Raw genomic sequence first — 15,477 nt, 5'->3', positions numbered from 1 at the left:
CTTTGCTTAGCTGTTGCATTGCGATCTCTCCATTTCTTCAAGAATTCTTCTGCATCTTGATCCTCCACTTTGGCCACTCCGGATGCTAAGCCCAATGGTGTAATGACTTCTTTTCCTGTGGCTAACTCAAAGGGAGTGTACCCCGTAGTCGAGTGGATGGAGCTATTATAATGGAATTCCAAGACATCAAGGTACAAGGCCCAATCTTTCTGGTCCACTCGAGCATAGCTGCGGAGGTAATCTTCGATGCCTTGCTTGACTCGTTCTGTCTGTCCATCTGTCTCTGGGTGGAAGGATGATGAGAATCTCAGTTGGGTTTCCAGAGTCTTGAAGAGTTCCTTCCACATGTCGCTCATGAATCTTCCATCTCTATCTGATACAGTGGCCAGTGGTAAGCCATGCAGTTTGAATACATGTGTGAAGAAGAGGCGTGCTACCTCCTTGGCATTCAGTGGTGGTTTGGCCGGGATGAAGTGGGCCTGTTTGGAGAAATAGTCCACCACTACAAAGATGATTGTGTACCCATGGGACTCCGGTAGTTCCACAATGAAGTCCATGCTGATGACGTCCCATGGGCGGTTAGGTACTGGTAATGGTTGTAGTAGTCCGGCTGGTCTTGATCTTGGTGCTTTGACCATTTGGCAAGTTGGGCAAGTTTTGATGTAGTCTATCACTTCTTCCTTCATGTTCGGCCAAAAGAACTGCTTCCTAAGGGCCTCCAAGGTTTTGCTTTGCCCTTTGTGGCCTCCAATCTTGCCATCGTGTATCTCATGCAGGATGAGTTTCTTTAATTCCACATTGTTGGGGATATACAATCTCTTGCCTAAAAATAGAATAACCTCTTCTAAGGTGTACATTCCATGTGGTGTCTTCTCTGCTTCCACATCTTTGATTATCTTGTGCATTTCTTGATCTTGTTCTAGGGCCTCTTTGACAAGTTCTATGAAGTTGTTGCTGACCACACTGACAGCTTTCAGGTCAGCTTTCCGGCTCAAGGCATCTGCTATCTTGTTGGTAGAGCCGGGCTTGTGCTTAATCTCCAGGTCAAATTCGGCTAGGAAGTCTAGCCAGCGGGCTTGCTTTGCTGATAACTTGGGTTGGGATTGGAAGTATTTGAGGGAGATATTGTCGGTGAAGACTATTGTATGCTTGTCTTGAACATAGTGCTTCCATTTTCTAGGGTAGTAGATGACTGCCAACATTTCTTTCTCATGTGTGCTCCACCTTGTTTCAGCATCGGTAAATTTCTTTGACTCATAGGCAATGGGGTGACCCTCTTGGACCAGTACACCCCCTATGCCATAGTCAGATGCATCTGTAGAGATTTCAAAGGGTTTGGTGAAGTTCGGCACCCTTAGGACAGGAGTTTGGCTCATGCACTTCTTCATCTGCTCAAAGGCTTCCTGTTGTGCGTTCCCCCATGTAAAAGAGTGATCTTCTTTGGTGAGGTGGGAGAGGGGGGCAGTGATAAGGCTGTAATCTTTGTTGAACCTTCGACAAAATACTGTGAAGCCAAGGAACTCCCGCACTTCTCTTACAGTTTTCAGTACAGGCCATCTTTGGACAGCTTCCACTTTCTTAGAGTCCACTTTGATTCCATCTGCTCCTATAATAAAGCCTAATAACTCCAATTCTTTCACTGCGAACTCACATTTTTCCGGCTTGGCGTATAACTGATGCTGCTGCAGTTTCTCAAAAACTCGGCGTAAGTGTTGCTTGTGCTCTTCTAAGGTCTTGCTGTAGACTAGGAGGTCATCTATGTAGATAATGACAAAGATATCTATCTCCGGTCTAAAAATTCCATCCATGAGGCCACAAAATGTGCCTGGCCCATTGCTTAGGCCGAACCCTAAGACTAACCACTCAAAACTACCATATCGGGTACGAAAGGCTGTTTTTGGGATATCTTCTTCGGCTATGCGGATTTGGTGGTATCCTAATCTAAGATCAATGCGACTGAAGTACTTGGCCCCATGCAGTCTATCTAAGAGGTCTTCCACTAGGGGCATAGGGTATTTGTTTTTTATGGTGATTTTGTTAAGAGCCCTATAATCTACACAGAGTCTAAGTCCCCCATCCTTCTTCTTTACAAACAACATTGGGGCACCAAAGGGGGATTTGCTAGGGCGGATGAATCCTTGTTCTTCTAGTTCATTTAGTTGCTTCTTCAATTCCATGAGCTCAGTGTGGTTCATGCGATAGGGAGCTCGGGCCGGTGGGGCAGACCCTGGAATCATCTCAATCTTGTGATCCACATCTCGTCTAGGTGGTAGACCCTTGGGTACCTCAGCTGGCATTACATCTTTGAATTCTTCAAGTATTTTTGCCACTTCTGTGTTCCTATTCTGTTGTTTGGGTTTCTTGCCATTTTCTTCTTCTTCAATTGGTCGGATCATACACAGATAGACCATATCTCCTTGCTTGACTGATTTTTCGACTTGCTTTGCACTGCATGTCATGATACGTGGCCTGATCACAGTCCCTTGGACCGATGCTTTTGGGTCTGGCCCTTTGGTTGGTTTGCAGTTGGTTTTACTGTTTGGCATGATACTCCTGGCTTATTCTCCTTCATTTGCACCTTGATTGGGGTCCTACCAGGTAGCTGCATTCTTTCGCATGGCACTCTGACGCCTTCTCCTTGCATATGTAGCATCATTTCATTCACACCCTTACCAAACATTGCAATGACATACTTGTCATAGAATTCTAAGCCCAAGATCACTTCAAAATCATCCATGCGGATTACTAAGAAGTTGAGTTTCACTTTCCACTTGTCAGATTCCACTTGGACTGTAAAGACTTGTTTTACTTCCTTGGCTTCTCCTTGTGCAAATGTTACTGTTAATCCTTCTGGGGCCTTTGATAGCTTCAATCCATGTTTTGCTGCACACTCTGGTGTCATGAAGTTGTGTGTTGCTCCTGTGTCCACCATGATAGGTTGGTTTCCTTCGCCCATTCGGCCTTTGATGTATAGATGGTGGATTGCCGCTACCCTGGCTGCCATGCATTGAGGTCGGGCACTAACTGACCCTACCCTTGGGTGGTCCATGCTTTCTTCACTCCCATTTGGAATTTCTTGGATCCACAGTGGTTGTAGTTCTTCTCCTCCATATGCGCAAGTTGCATTTACCCTTGATCTACTCGATGAAGCTGTATCTTCTATTGGGCATTTGTTTTGGTAGTGTGGACCCCCGCATTTGAAGCATTTGATGCCGGTGGGAGGGCATGGGGGTCTCCACCATGATGTATTTGATCTTGCTGGCCCATATGATGTGCTAGGCGTTGGCCTGTAGTGATTGTTTCCCCATCTTCCTGCTGCTCCTCTTGGTACTAATGCGGTTTGTGATACGGCTGTGGTGTTAGTGGTGTTTTGACTCCTTGTATCTGTGAATGCCCCTCTAGGAGCATTGGGCCTTTGGTTCCATGAGTTGTTGTTGTTGAAGGTGTTGTTGAAGTTGTTGTTGAACCTGTTTTGATTCCCTTGTATTGTTCTTCTGCCTTCCAAGTCCACCAATCGTTCGGCCATTCTCATGGCTTCTGCTAAGCTTGCTGGTTCCTGTCTCTCCACATCTCTTCTAGCCCATTCTTGCATCCCAAACAAAAATCCATGTAGCTTAGTGTCTGTATCCATGTTTGGTAGCTGCAGCATGATTTGCCTATATTTGCTGACATATTCTTTCATATTTCCTTGTGTTTGCTTGAGGTTCCTCCATTCATCTCTCACTTTGAATTTCTCCAGCTTTGGAATAAAGTAGTCCTTCAGTTCTTCCTGGAGTTCTTCCCACGAACAGATTGTGTGGCCTTGCTCTTGTTCTAGTAGGTACCAACTGGCAGCGTCCTCCTCCAAGTAAATGGCTACCACCTCTGCCTTCCTGTCTTTGGTAATTCGTGAATACTTTAAGTACCTATCCACCTCTGCGATCCATTTCTTCAGAACCAACCCATCTCTCTCTCCCTTGTACTTGACGGGTTGGGGCATCTTGAATTTTCCATAATCATCTTCTGAACTACTGCTACCTTCCTCTTCTTTGCGATGGTGCTTCTTCTCCTTCTTCTTGTCTTTCTTTTTGCTTCCTAATTCTACTACTTTCTCCTTCTCCTTCCTTGTATCTTGTGCCCTCCTAGATGTCTCCTCTCTACCCGTTCTATCCATCTCCTCTTGCATTCGATGTCTTTTCTCCTCTTCTTGTTGTTGAATCACCCATTCTCTATAGCCCTGCTCTACTTCTAGTTTTTTCCTCCTTTCTTCCTCCTCTTCTTTCATCTGCATGTTCCTTCATATTGATTCTGGCATGCCTGACATACCATCTAATTGTCTTTCTAGTCCGGCCACCTTCTCCTCTTGGGCCACTCTCCATTCTTGCCCCCTACTCTTCTTCCTCTCCTCCAGTGTTGGGAGGGTGATATTCTCCCTTTCGTCCTCCATGTGGTTGGTGGTGGTGTCGACGCGGGGAAGCCGCGTTTCACCTATGGTGGTGTGGGTCATGCCGCGGGGAAGCCGCATCACGTCTTCAGACGGTGGGATGTCGAGGTTGGGGCATCACGCCGGGGCGACGCGTCGGGGGGCGTCGCGACGTGGGTCGACGCGACATGGGGCGACACGACGCGGGGCGTCACATTGTGAGTCATTATGACTTCGATCTCTTCGGGGCACTGGATCTTTCCTCCTGCTTCCGTGAGCACTCCTCCACTCTGAGCAAGAGTTGCACTGATACCAAGTGTGATAAACCTGCACTCGTTATGCACTCAACATGGCACAGAAAGGTAACACGATATGAGCTCAAGGTATACTCTTGTATTATTCAATCCAAAAAGCGGGACAACATAGACACATCCCAGGACTACACCCTCGTGACGCCGCACATAAGAGGGTTCACCACTAGGCATAGGGAATCACACGTAGAGTGGAAACAAGGCAGGGCTTTGAGTCACTACTACTCCCTATATAGGTGCAATCGGTAGCAACGGCATGGTATAGCTACAAAGCCCTTACACCCCCTCTCTCTCTCTCTCTCTCTCTCTCTTTCTCAACAAAATTTTCATTTAAGAGTCATAAGGCTATAGTTGCACATGAAATAAGAATGCTAGTTAAGGAATGTGATGTTTAATCTAATAGATATTTACTTGGTGTGTTTTTTCCAAGTTGTTGTGACAGGACTCTCTCTCCATTATTGGGACCATGGAATCAACAATGCAAAGTGCTTCTCTACCATGCATAGGAATAAGAAGCATGATATGAGGGGTGAGCAAGAAATTGATAGGAGATTGATTTTTCTTACACATCAGTGGCTTCCAAGACATGCATGGTTAGTTTAGGAGGAGAATAGAGGGAGTTTGTATTGATGTTTTTCTAGTTTGCTATTACTAATTGAAATATGGTTACCAAGTGTAGACTTGAGTATGAATAGAGAGGACTTAGAGAACGGATGGATGTTGAATACTAGTTGAGGGATCCAAAGGAAGAATGCAATAAATTGGAGAGTTAAACATGAGAGAAGAGAAGATTTCCCTTCTAGATATAAGGGAGAGTTTGCATTTGAGTGTAACCATTCGAGTGCAGTAGGCATTAAAAAGAGAGAGAGAGAGAGAGAGAGAGAGAGAGAGAGAGAGAGAGAGAGAGAGAGAGAGAGAGAGAGAGAGAGAGAGAGAGAGAGAGAGAGAGAGAGAGAGAGAGAGAGAGAGAGAGAGAGAGAGAGAGAGAGAGAGAGAGAGAGAGAGAGAGAGAGAGAGAGAGAGAGAGAGAGAAACAAACACAAATCGAATGAGGCCTTCTTGAATGCTATGTGAGACTTATTTTTTCACCTTGAGCTTACAAGCCTTGCTCTCAAACCAATTGGACATAGTGCTTGAACAAGAGTAGCATACATCTAAACAAAGTACCCACAAAGAGGAAGACAAACAAGCAAAAAAGAAGGATTAGATAAGGGTACCTCTCCTTCTCCTTCAAGTTTTGAAGAGACCTCGGCTCTAGGGAAATTGTATGCCAAGAACTAACCATGTCTCCAAGGAAGGGAATTAGGCTATGGGCAAAGGAAAAATATACATATTGCTCAATGTGTATGAGTATGTATGAATTTGGGTCCTTACTCAAATAAGATTCATTTCTTGCTTTTGTATCCTCCATTTGGACTTTGAGATGAACCTATCCATACTCTTTCTCATGACCCACCTATATTATAGGCAAAGGGAAATATTTTTTATGTGTAACAATGTTTGGGATTAGTAGTGTTGACCAAACATTGGACTTAAACATGCATCTCATGTTATGATTTCTGGCCCTTATGAGTGTTTTTGGTATGTGTCCTACTTCCTCATGTTTGTGACATCAGAGAGTGTCTTATTCTTTTCATGTATTATTCAAAAACTCACCCACCCATCTTAAGTCTCCTTGTTTGATTTTAGCTATCAACATGCTCAACATACAAACTGATCATTTTGATCAAAAGTACTTAAGGCGCTCAACGCATCTCTCCTTGACCTATGAGTTTTAGACCTATATCTAATCTACCACTTTAGATTGTGCACTAGAACAATTAGTCAAGCCAACCAACAAACTGAATCCACATCTTGAATCGAAATATACACCTTAGATTGTGCACTAGAACAATTACTCAAGCTAACTAGCAAAGTGAGTCCACATCTTGAATTGAAACATCCATTTAGAGCACATGTAAACCCCATGACTTTGCATGCCAATGCACATGACACACTTGACCTTGCTCCTCGAATGTCCCTAGAAATGATCTAGAACTAATTGTACAAATGGACTTGGACTCCTCATCGAATTATTCTTAGTCTTCTGGAACCACGCTCAAAGTAAGATCCATGCTTGAACTCAACTAGATTAGATCCCATCTAGCAAACATGGCTTGGAGAGAGTACTAGTCGAGATTGAGGACTGCAATCACTAGGAGACTATCTGGAGACATGTCGTGAAAGAAACTTGAGTGGGGAGTGAATTAAGTGAAATGGAAAAAACCTTAAACCTCTAGTGATGGGAATAGTAAGAGTGATAGTCCTAAGTGTGGACTTGACTATACATAGGGAACAACTAACTACAAGAGGACTTAGCTATCCCCTAAGATGACCTTCACAAGTAGTCGCAAAGGATTGAATCACCAAGAATGGGGTAAAAAATTTATGAAGTGTAAGAACACATTAATTGTGGTTGATGCTTGTCTCTCCATTGAAACTAAAGGATAAACAACTTGCTTGAGCATGATCTCCATGGAATTGTTTACATTGCATTAAAACATATTAATTGCAAAAAAGCAAAAACCTTGATTGAGCACATTGCACTTGCACTCACTAACATGAATTGAAATTTGGTTGCTTGACAAGGAACAAAAAATAACTCAAGAAGTAGAACTTAGAAGGAGAAACACGAGCTATTTTATCTGACTCATACTTAACATAATAAAACTAAAACAAGAAGGAAGAGGAAAACAAGGGAATTAGGGAAACAAAGCAATCAAACATCCATCTTCGAAAACTAGATGACCATGGATTAGGAAGGGAAAAATACTCGAAACAACAGACCCACTATAGAAAATACCATAAAAGGATGACCTAACCATCAATGCACCTTACTAGCTGTGCTATCGAGGATTACAAAGGTGAGAACTAGTTTGATCCCAAGTGACCAACACATGGATTGCTTGACAAACTCTAGGAGTAGAAAGTGTCTTCCTTAGGAACCATTGCCCCCTTATTTGACTTGATTAGCCTCATTGAAACTCTAGTATGACATGGAGTTAGAGACCATGTCTATTCATGATCCAATGGAGACAATTTCAAGTTTGATCCTAGCAAATTTTCAAAAGAAATCCATCAGCTATTAGAGCAATATGATTAGAAGACAAGGGTAGTGCACGGGGGGAGATCTGCACATGAAATAAAAGTTGAATTAGAAGAGGAGAGAAGGATAGGAGAGGACTTGATATAGCAAGTCGCTGAATTCTAGCAAATGCAAAAACTTAACGGGCAAAGGAGAGAGGTAGAACTAAACCATGTCCAGTGCTCTTTGCATTCACATGAAGAATCAGACTAGGAGCCAATGTTGATAAAGAAAGATCCCTTGAGGCAGACCTCATGCCAACAGAACTCTTAGCTAAGAGGTTGCTAGATAATTTGGCCAATGAATGAAATAGTGCAGCATTGGCTACTTCAATCTTGGTAGGGTTAGGAATTGCACCAAATACCAAGAGCCAAACAAAATTCCTAATAGCCACACAAGTCAATAAGTATAAGGCATGAGATGACCCTTATAGCTTTGTTGAGAAGTTTGAGTAGGTTTGTGAGGCCAATAACCTCTAGGACACTAGTCAACATGCACAAGATTTTAGATTGTGCCTAAGGAAAAAGGAATGCACTTGGTTCATTGGCCTCAATGATATAGAATGCAATGACTTTGATACACTTAACGACCTCTTCATCAACAGATTCTCCAAAATAGGGGATGCTGATAACTTAGTTGTCAAATTGATAAATGTCAATCTCAAAAAGTCAGAGAGGAGATCTATGACTGCATTATTCACCACGTCAAGCCTCTTTAAGAGAATTCTGACACCTAAACAACCTACTCTGAAAGCAATCTCCACTTTATTCATTAATGGGATCAAGGATTAGGAGCTCTATAAAGTGATGTCAAGCAATTTGAGTCTACAAAGAGACACACTGGCCAAAGTATTCAAGGAGGTGATTCATGTGGATGAATTTCTAAAGGAAAGGGAACACTAAGACCATTTAGCTAGCAAGTGTCATCACCATTCACAATGAAAGATCCACAAACTGTAGTGAGCAACCTACCATAAGCACTCAAGACAAAGGGAACAAATTGGATCTTACATATGAAATGGCAAGTCTCAATCAAATTGGGTTTTAGCCATGAGATTTGAATTTAAGTTTTTGCAAAGATTTCGGACACACTAAGATGGCTTATGAGACTGCACATTTAGTGCATCCATTATGGGGGCATACTATGGGTCAGGACATCTATCAAGACATCTCCAAAACCTATTTGGCTAAGTTTGTCTGTGTAAGGGTGGAATATAATGTTGTCCTCAAATCAGCTTGTTACAAGTGAATGCGAGGATCAAAAATGATGCGTGCGGGTACGACATAAGTAGGATTGTATTCAAAGATTTTAACCATATGACATTGCTCATGATTTTTCATAATCTAATAATGAATGTGCTCCCATTAGGCATGTAGAGTGAACCATCATTGCAAGAATCCAAACTTGGACTTTATGAGTCTATCCAGATCTATGAGATCCTTTTGTGTAGTTTCCATGCAACTTTGCTTTAAGAGGGTGATAAGGCCTTTCTCAAGCACTTTCTCTTGTGATGTAATGACCCCATTTTGATTGATGTAATAATCATTTTTCTCTCCACAATAATTATTTTTCTCCCAAGTTTTCCCTCGAACAATATCTCCCCCTGTGACTACGCTCATCAAGACTTCTTCCTAGAGGACACATAATTTCCATTGGTTTTGTAACTAAGGTTCTCCCCTAGAGTATGTGAATTGAATACTAGAATACTCGCAAAAATTGCACAAGTCGATTGAGACATCCTCAAAGACACAATTTAGTGGTCCATCAAGATGCTTTCCTAGGTGACAATGCTTAGTACTCTTTCAAATAATACAAGGTTTGTTGCTTAGGCTCTCTTGAGTCCTCTTCACAATGGAAGGTCTCAACCGTTCCCACAAGAATCGACCTAAATTTTAAGTTACTAAAGTAAAATAAAGTCACATATCAATTTAATTAGTGTGGTCATGCTTCAATGATCTACTTTCACTAGATCACTTTAGCCCGAAGTTGACTCATGTTACACTTGGTTCAAGGAGAGCAAGAAATGAGGGGGAAGTATAGGTACATTGACTCCTCTACCCGTGGTACAAAGTCTCACTCTATTCCCCTAAAATGACATAGAGTTATGGTGTTAACTGATTCTATGTAGTCAATATTACCTATAATATAATGTGTTGAATTTGTGAAGAATCTCTCAGCTTATACTAAGACCACCATCCTACCTTAGGACAGATTTATCAAGAATCTTGCACTCTTGCTTCCCTCAGTTGGATAGCTTTAGTTAACTAATTATCTAACATATTTATGTTGAACAAATGAAATTGGCTTCTTTAATTAGCCTTTTAAGTCATAATGTTCATATACATAACTTAACTCAAGAAGACATCGAATATGCTAAAGAAAAGTTGGAGTTATTCATGGCAACCATTGAGGAAGTGTGCTCCTCAACGCAAGAAATATCTACCACTGACTCATAGGCATTGTATAGTGGTGCCTCCCATCATATGACCAACAAAAAAGGTCTATATCTAGTTTGGTATACTAAGGATTGATCTATACTTTCAGGTATTATATGTCCTTAGAGGCTTCTATGGTTAGTATATTCAAAACAGTATTACTAGGCACTAAGATGAGAATATAGTTTTTATTTATTAAATAGTCTTAAATAAGTGTCCACATTCTAGTTCAATCGACTACTAAGAGGACTCCTTTGGATCTATTGGAGAAAGCACTTCACACATGGTATTAGAGCCTAGGTTTCAAAAGAGCTTTTAATGTAAGGTTAAGTAGTCAATGTATAAAAGGAATTAATAAAATAACCACACTTGTTTGAAAAAAATTGTTGTTGATTTTCTTGCACTAACACTAGCATACACATTGTGCTCATCAAGAACTTAGCGAGATGAGGAAGCTACACGTTTGCAAGATATTTTTCCCATCATGTATCAAGTAGGCTTAAGGTCAAATAATTTCTCATACAGCAAGGCTATATTTGAGATAATGGAGATGATCTTTATTCCTCCAATTGTATTGCAACCTCATCCTAACTTGTACATGGGAGATTTATGGCCGAGGAATAGGTCACATATGGGGATATATTATGGGTGTAACATCCTTCTTCATTACAAACTATGGAGGGTTCGATGAGTTGAACAACTAAGGACAGTTAAGATATATCTTTTGTTTAGTGTCTCTATTGAACGATTACTATATATTGGGGATGAGCCTATACCTGAAACCTTGTGGGTATATCAGAAAGTGCTACAAATAGTACCACCTGAGAGAATTATCGTAGTACCAAGAAGGCCTTATTTTGGTACGGGATGTTTTGGTTATCCCCAAGAACCACCACATTATGTTGTTTGCCATGTACATGAGAATCCCCCAAGATATGAGAACATAGACCCTATCACTTTTCATGAGGAAAGGATCCATGAGATGATGTATTGGCAGATCATAGTATGATCAATAAATCTTTGTAAATATTTTTCATAAATATAAAGTCTCATTATTATTTTTGAAGAGCGTGAGTTATGAGCTTATGATGATAATTGAGTTGTTTTGACAAGTTAATGATGAAATACGCTTTATGCAAGTGATTTTTGAGATAATGTACTCCACTGCTTGCCAATCAAACATGTTGGAATTAAGAGAAAGCGTAATGGCTATCTTAGAGAAGACTTGTCTATGGAGTTTTTTAAGCTTACAAAGGGGCTACAACTGAGCCCAAATCTCAGGACGGGACGACCCTTACCTGTACTTAGACTCAACTTTGTACGAAAATGTGAAAGTCCATCTCAAGTTGTTGAAATGACTTGAAGAACTAAAACTAGTTCGATGTTTCTTATTTAAAGGACAGAGGGCCAATGATACTGTGACAATTAATGGGGAGACAATGACCCTACATCATTGGATGTATGACTAATATACAAAGGTTATTTCTCCCGATAGGATAACCCTTACTGGGAGTGTAAAGTAAAAAAAAAAAAAGAGCTTCTAGAGTATCCTAGACTCCCAAAATTTTATTAATTCCTAGAGACAAAGGCCAAACCACCTTAATTTGTAACAAAGAAGTTATGGAGATAATCAAAATTGCCAACTAGTGCAAATTGATGAAACATACAAGGAACTCCAAGAGAAGAAGTTTCTTCTCAAGCAAACACCACCACCTAGGTTTACCAGTGAAGGACCCAAGGTGGAGCAAGATGCAGAAGTGTGGATTGAGGCTTTGGATGACTATTTCATAGCCATTGAAACTACTACTGCAAATGAGTCAATGCCTGCTCGTCTTTGTCTTACTGGCAAAGCTAGGCTTTGATGGAAATAGTTTTGCCGAGATAAAGGGGTAACAAAAGCTTCCCAAACTTGGGAGGAGATCAAAGAAGTTGTGAAAGGATGTTATCTTCCTCCATCTTTTGAATTAATCAAGATGAATGAATTCTACAACTTAGGATGACAATTAAGCCTAACATTGGAAGGATACTATTCTAAGTTTGTGAGTCTGCACAAATATGCACCCCCAATGACAACATCTCAACAGATTGCAAGGTTCTGCCACAAGGACTAAATCCACCTTTGGACACTCACCTTGAATCAATGAGACCAATGACTCTTGAAGATGCTCTTATGTGAGCAAAACCTATGGCCAAGGAAATCATTCGAAATGGCCAAAGGAACCATCCAATAAACAACTATGGAAGGGGCTACCCAAACCATGGTATTGACATGACCAATGCCAGAGAAAATGGTAGAGCTAATGAAATCACCCAAGGACCAAATAGGATAGGAATCAAGCAATGCTACCAGTGTGGAAGGACTAGAAACCTAAGGGCAAATTGTCTTAGTCGTCCTCAAAATCCTAGCCCAAACCAGGTTGGTGGAAGAGTTTGAGGGACCGACAACAATAACCCAGGTGGTGGACGAGAAGAACAACTGATGCCTGGGTAAATACCATGATTGGACAGCCCGAGGAATGCAAGTTAGGTAAAGAAATTGAAAGATGATCCATTCATGCTACCGTGGAAAGGAAAGAAGTGGACCACCAATGTTCAGTAATTCAATCTCCAACTACTTACAAGGGTACATTGTTTATAATCTTAATTGATTGTGGTAGCATGCATTCCTTTCTTGCACCCAAGACAATTAAAAGATTGCATCTAGAATCCAGGGGGACAAGGAAAATGATAGTAGAATTGGCTAGTGGGAAGGAAATCGCCTCAATCGAAGCTGTAGGGAAACTTCAATTTGAGTTAGAAAGCCCTATAACTGAAACACAATTTTGAATCCTATCATTAGGATACTACGATTGCATTTTGGGAATGGATTGGCTCAAGAAGAACAAAGCCCAAATTCTATGTGCTGAAGAGGAAATAATCTTTCAAGACTTAGAAGAAGAAACTGTAAAGGCATATGGGAAAGCTGAAAGAACTAGAGTCCAACTAGCCAAGGTAAGTCAACTCAGGAAGGGATTGAAGAAAGGTCAACCAATCTACATGATCCGGTTGAATAAGGTCAAAAAGACTAATGAAGGCACTCTACCTTCTTGGATCAATGACTTTGAGGATGTCTTCCTAGAAGAATTGACTCAACTACCTCCAAAGTGTGAGGTTGATCATGAAATAAAATTGATTCCTGGAGCCAAGACAGTGTTAAAACAACCGTACAAAATATCTATTCCTGAAGCTATTGAGCTTAAGGAACAATAGAGGCAATTGATAGAGCAAGGATTTATCCACCCAAGTAATTCACCCTGGGGAGCACCTATCCTCCTCTAGAAAAATAAGGATGGAACACTTATACTTTGCATTGACTTCAGAGGATTAAACCGGGTTACGATAAAAAACAAGTACCCCATACCCAGGATAGATGAACTTTTAGATCGCCTTCATGGAGACAAGGTTTTTTCCAAGATTGATCTAAGGTTTGGATACTATCAAATTTGAATCAAGGAACAAGATATCCCAAAGATTGACTTCAGCAGTAGGTATGGTCATTATGGATTTTTAGTCATGCCATTCAGATTGACTAATGCCCCAGCTACATTCAATCATCTAATGCAAGACATCTTTCGATCATATCTAGATGATTTTGTATTAGTATTCTTTGATGATATACTAGTGTACTCCAAATCCATAGAGAAACATGAAGGTCACTTAAAGATCGCCCTAGTGATACTCCATGAAAATTAGCTAAAAGCCAAGATGAGTAAATGCGTATTTCTCACTGATAGGATTGAATATCTTGGATATATTGTTTCCGCTAATGGAATCTCTATAGACCCTACCAAAGTAAAAGATATTATAGAATGACCAATACCTAAGACAGTAAAAGAAATATGAGGATTTTTGGGACTAACAGGATGGTACCAAATCTTCATCAAGGATTATTCCCTCATTGTTGCTGCACCCTTGTCAAATCTTTTGAAGAAAAATACAGTAATCCTTTGGACCACTGAGCATCAAAAAAGCTTTGATAAGCTTAAAGAAGCTATAACCACTGCACCTTTATTAAAACTCCTTGACTTCAATCAACCATTTGAGGCTATCACTGATGCAAGTGGACTTGCAATTGGTGGGGTGCTAGTATAAGAAGGAAGACTAGTGGTCTATACTTCCAAAAAATTGAAACCCTGAGCCCAACTATGCCACTCATGACCTTGAGTAACTCACAATAATCCATGCTTTGAAACTGTGGAGACACTATCTATTGGGAAGGGAATTCACTTTAGTGATAGATCATAAAAGTCTTAAGTGGATCTTCACCCAAGTTGACCTAAACATGAGGAAAAGAAAACGGATAGAGATACTACACGATTTTGATTTTAAAATCAAATATTGTATAGGGAAGGAAAATGTTGTTCTAGATGCATTAACCTGAAAAGCCTTTCTTAATAGCATTGTAGAAGTTCGAAGCTTAAGAGCCGTATCCATACCTGATAACCCTGTACTTGAGCTTGTATGCCAAGCTATTCCTCAGATGAAGGACTCATGGCTAAGGTACTTCAAGGAGAAAGCTCTGACAAAGAAAGGTCTAAGATTAAGGATTATTGTGCTAGCAATGGTTGTCTATATTACCATGATTGCCTTTGTGCCCCAAAAAGACCAGAAGTGAAGGCCAAGATCTTATGGGAAGCACATGACAACCCCATTGTAGGACATCCAGGGTATACCAAGACACTCAATGTAGTTAGTAAGAGCTATCACTAGCCAGGATTAAAAGGGGATATATTAAAGTATGTAACTCAGTGCTTGGCTTGCCAAAGAGTCAAGGCAAAACATCAAGGGAGCATGAACAACCATTACATAAGCATAATCCATAGGCATGAGACAGTCAAGGACCATATGCTACCCTATTTTCCAGCCAAGAATTTGTGATGTCCCATCAAGATCTAAAGTATGATCAGCCCAAGAAATGATCTTGCAACATGAGGCATACATCCACCAAGCATTAGGCATGCATATGTAGGTATATGGGCATCAAATGATTTGTAAGTGAGCTCTAGTGAACTTGTTAAAGCTTGTTCCAATCTTGAACAATAGGTCGGTTGTACATTTAAGAAAAAATGAGCTCAATCCAATGCCACAAACCAAGTGATAAGCATCAGTGATGATCACCAAACATGAGTGCCAAGCTTGAATAAGTGCCAAATGAAGAAGGGTAAT

The sequence above is a fragment of the Lygodium microphyllum genome, chromosome 17 (genome assembly GCF_053477565.2).
Source record: "Lygodium microphyllum isolate KBCC chromosome 17, Lygodium_microphyllum_v1.1.10, whole genome shotgun sequence".
Lineage (NCBI taxonomy): Eukaryota > Viridiplantae > Streptophyta > Polypodiopsida > Schizaeales > Lygodiaceae > Lygodium > Lygodium microphyllum.
The sequence above is the reverse complement of the archived record's forward strand: the minus strand, read 5'-3'. Positions refer to the sequence as shown.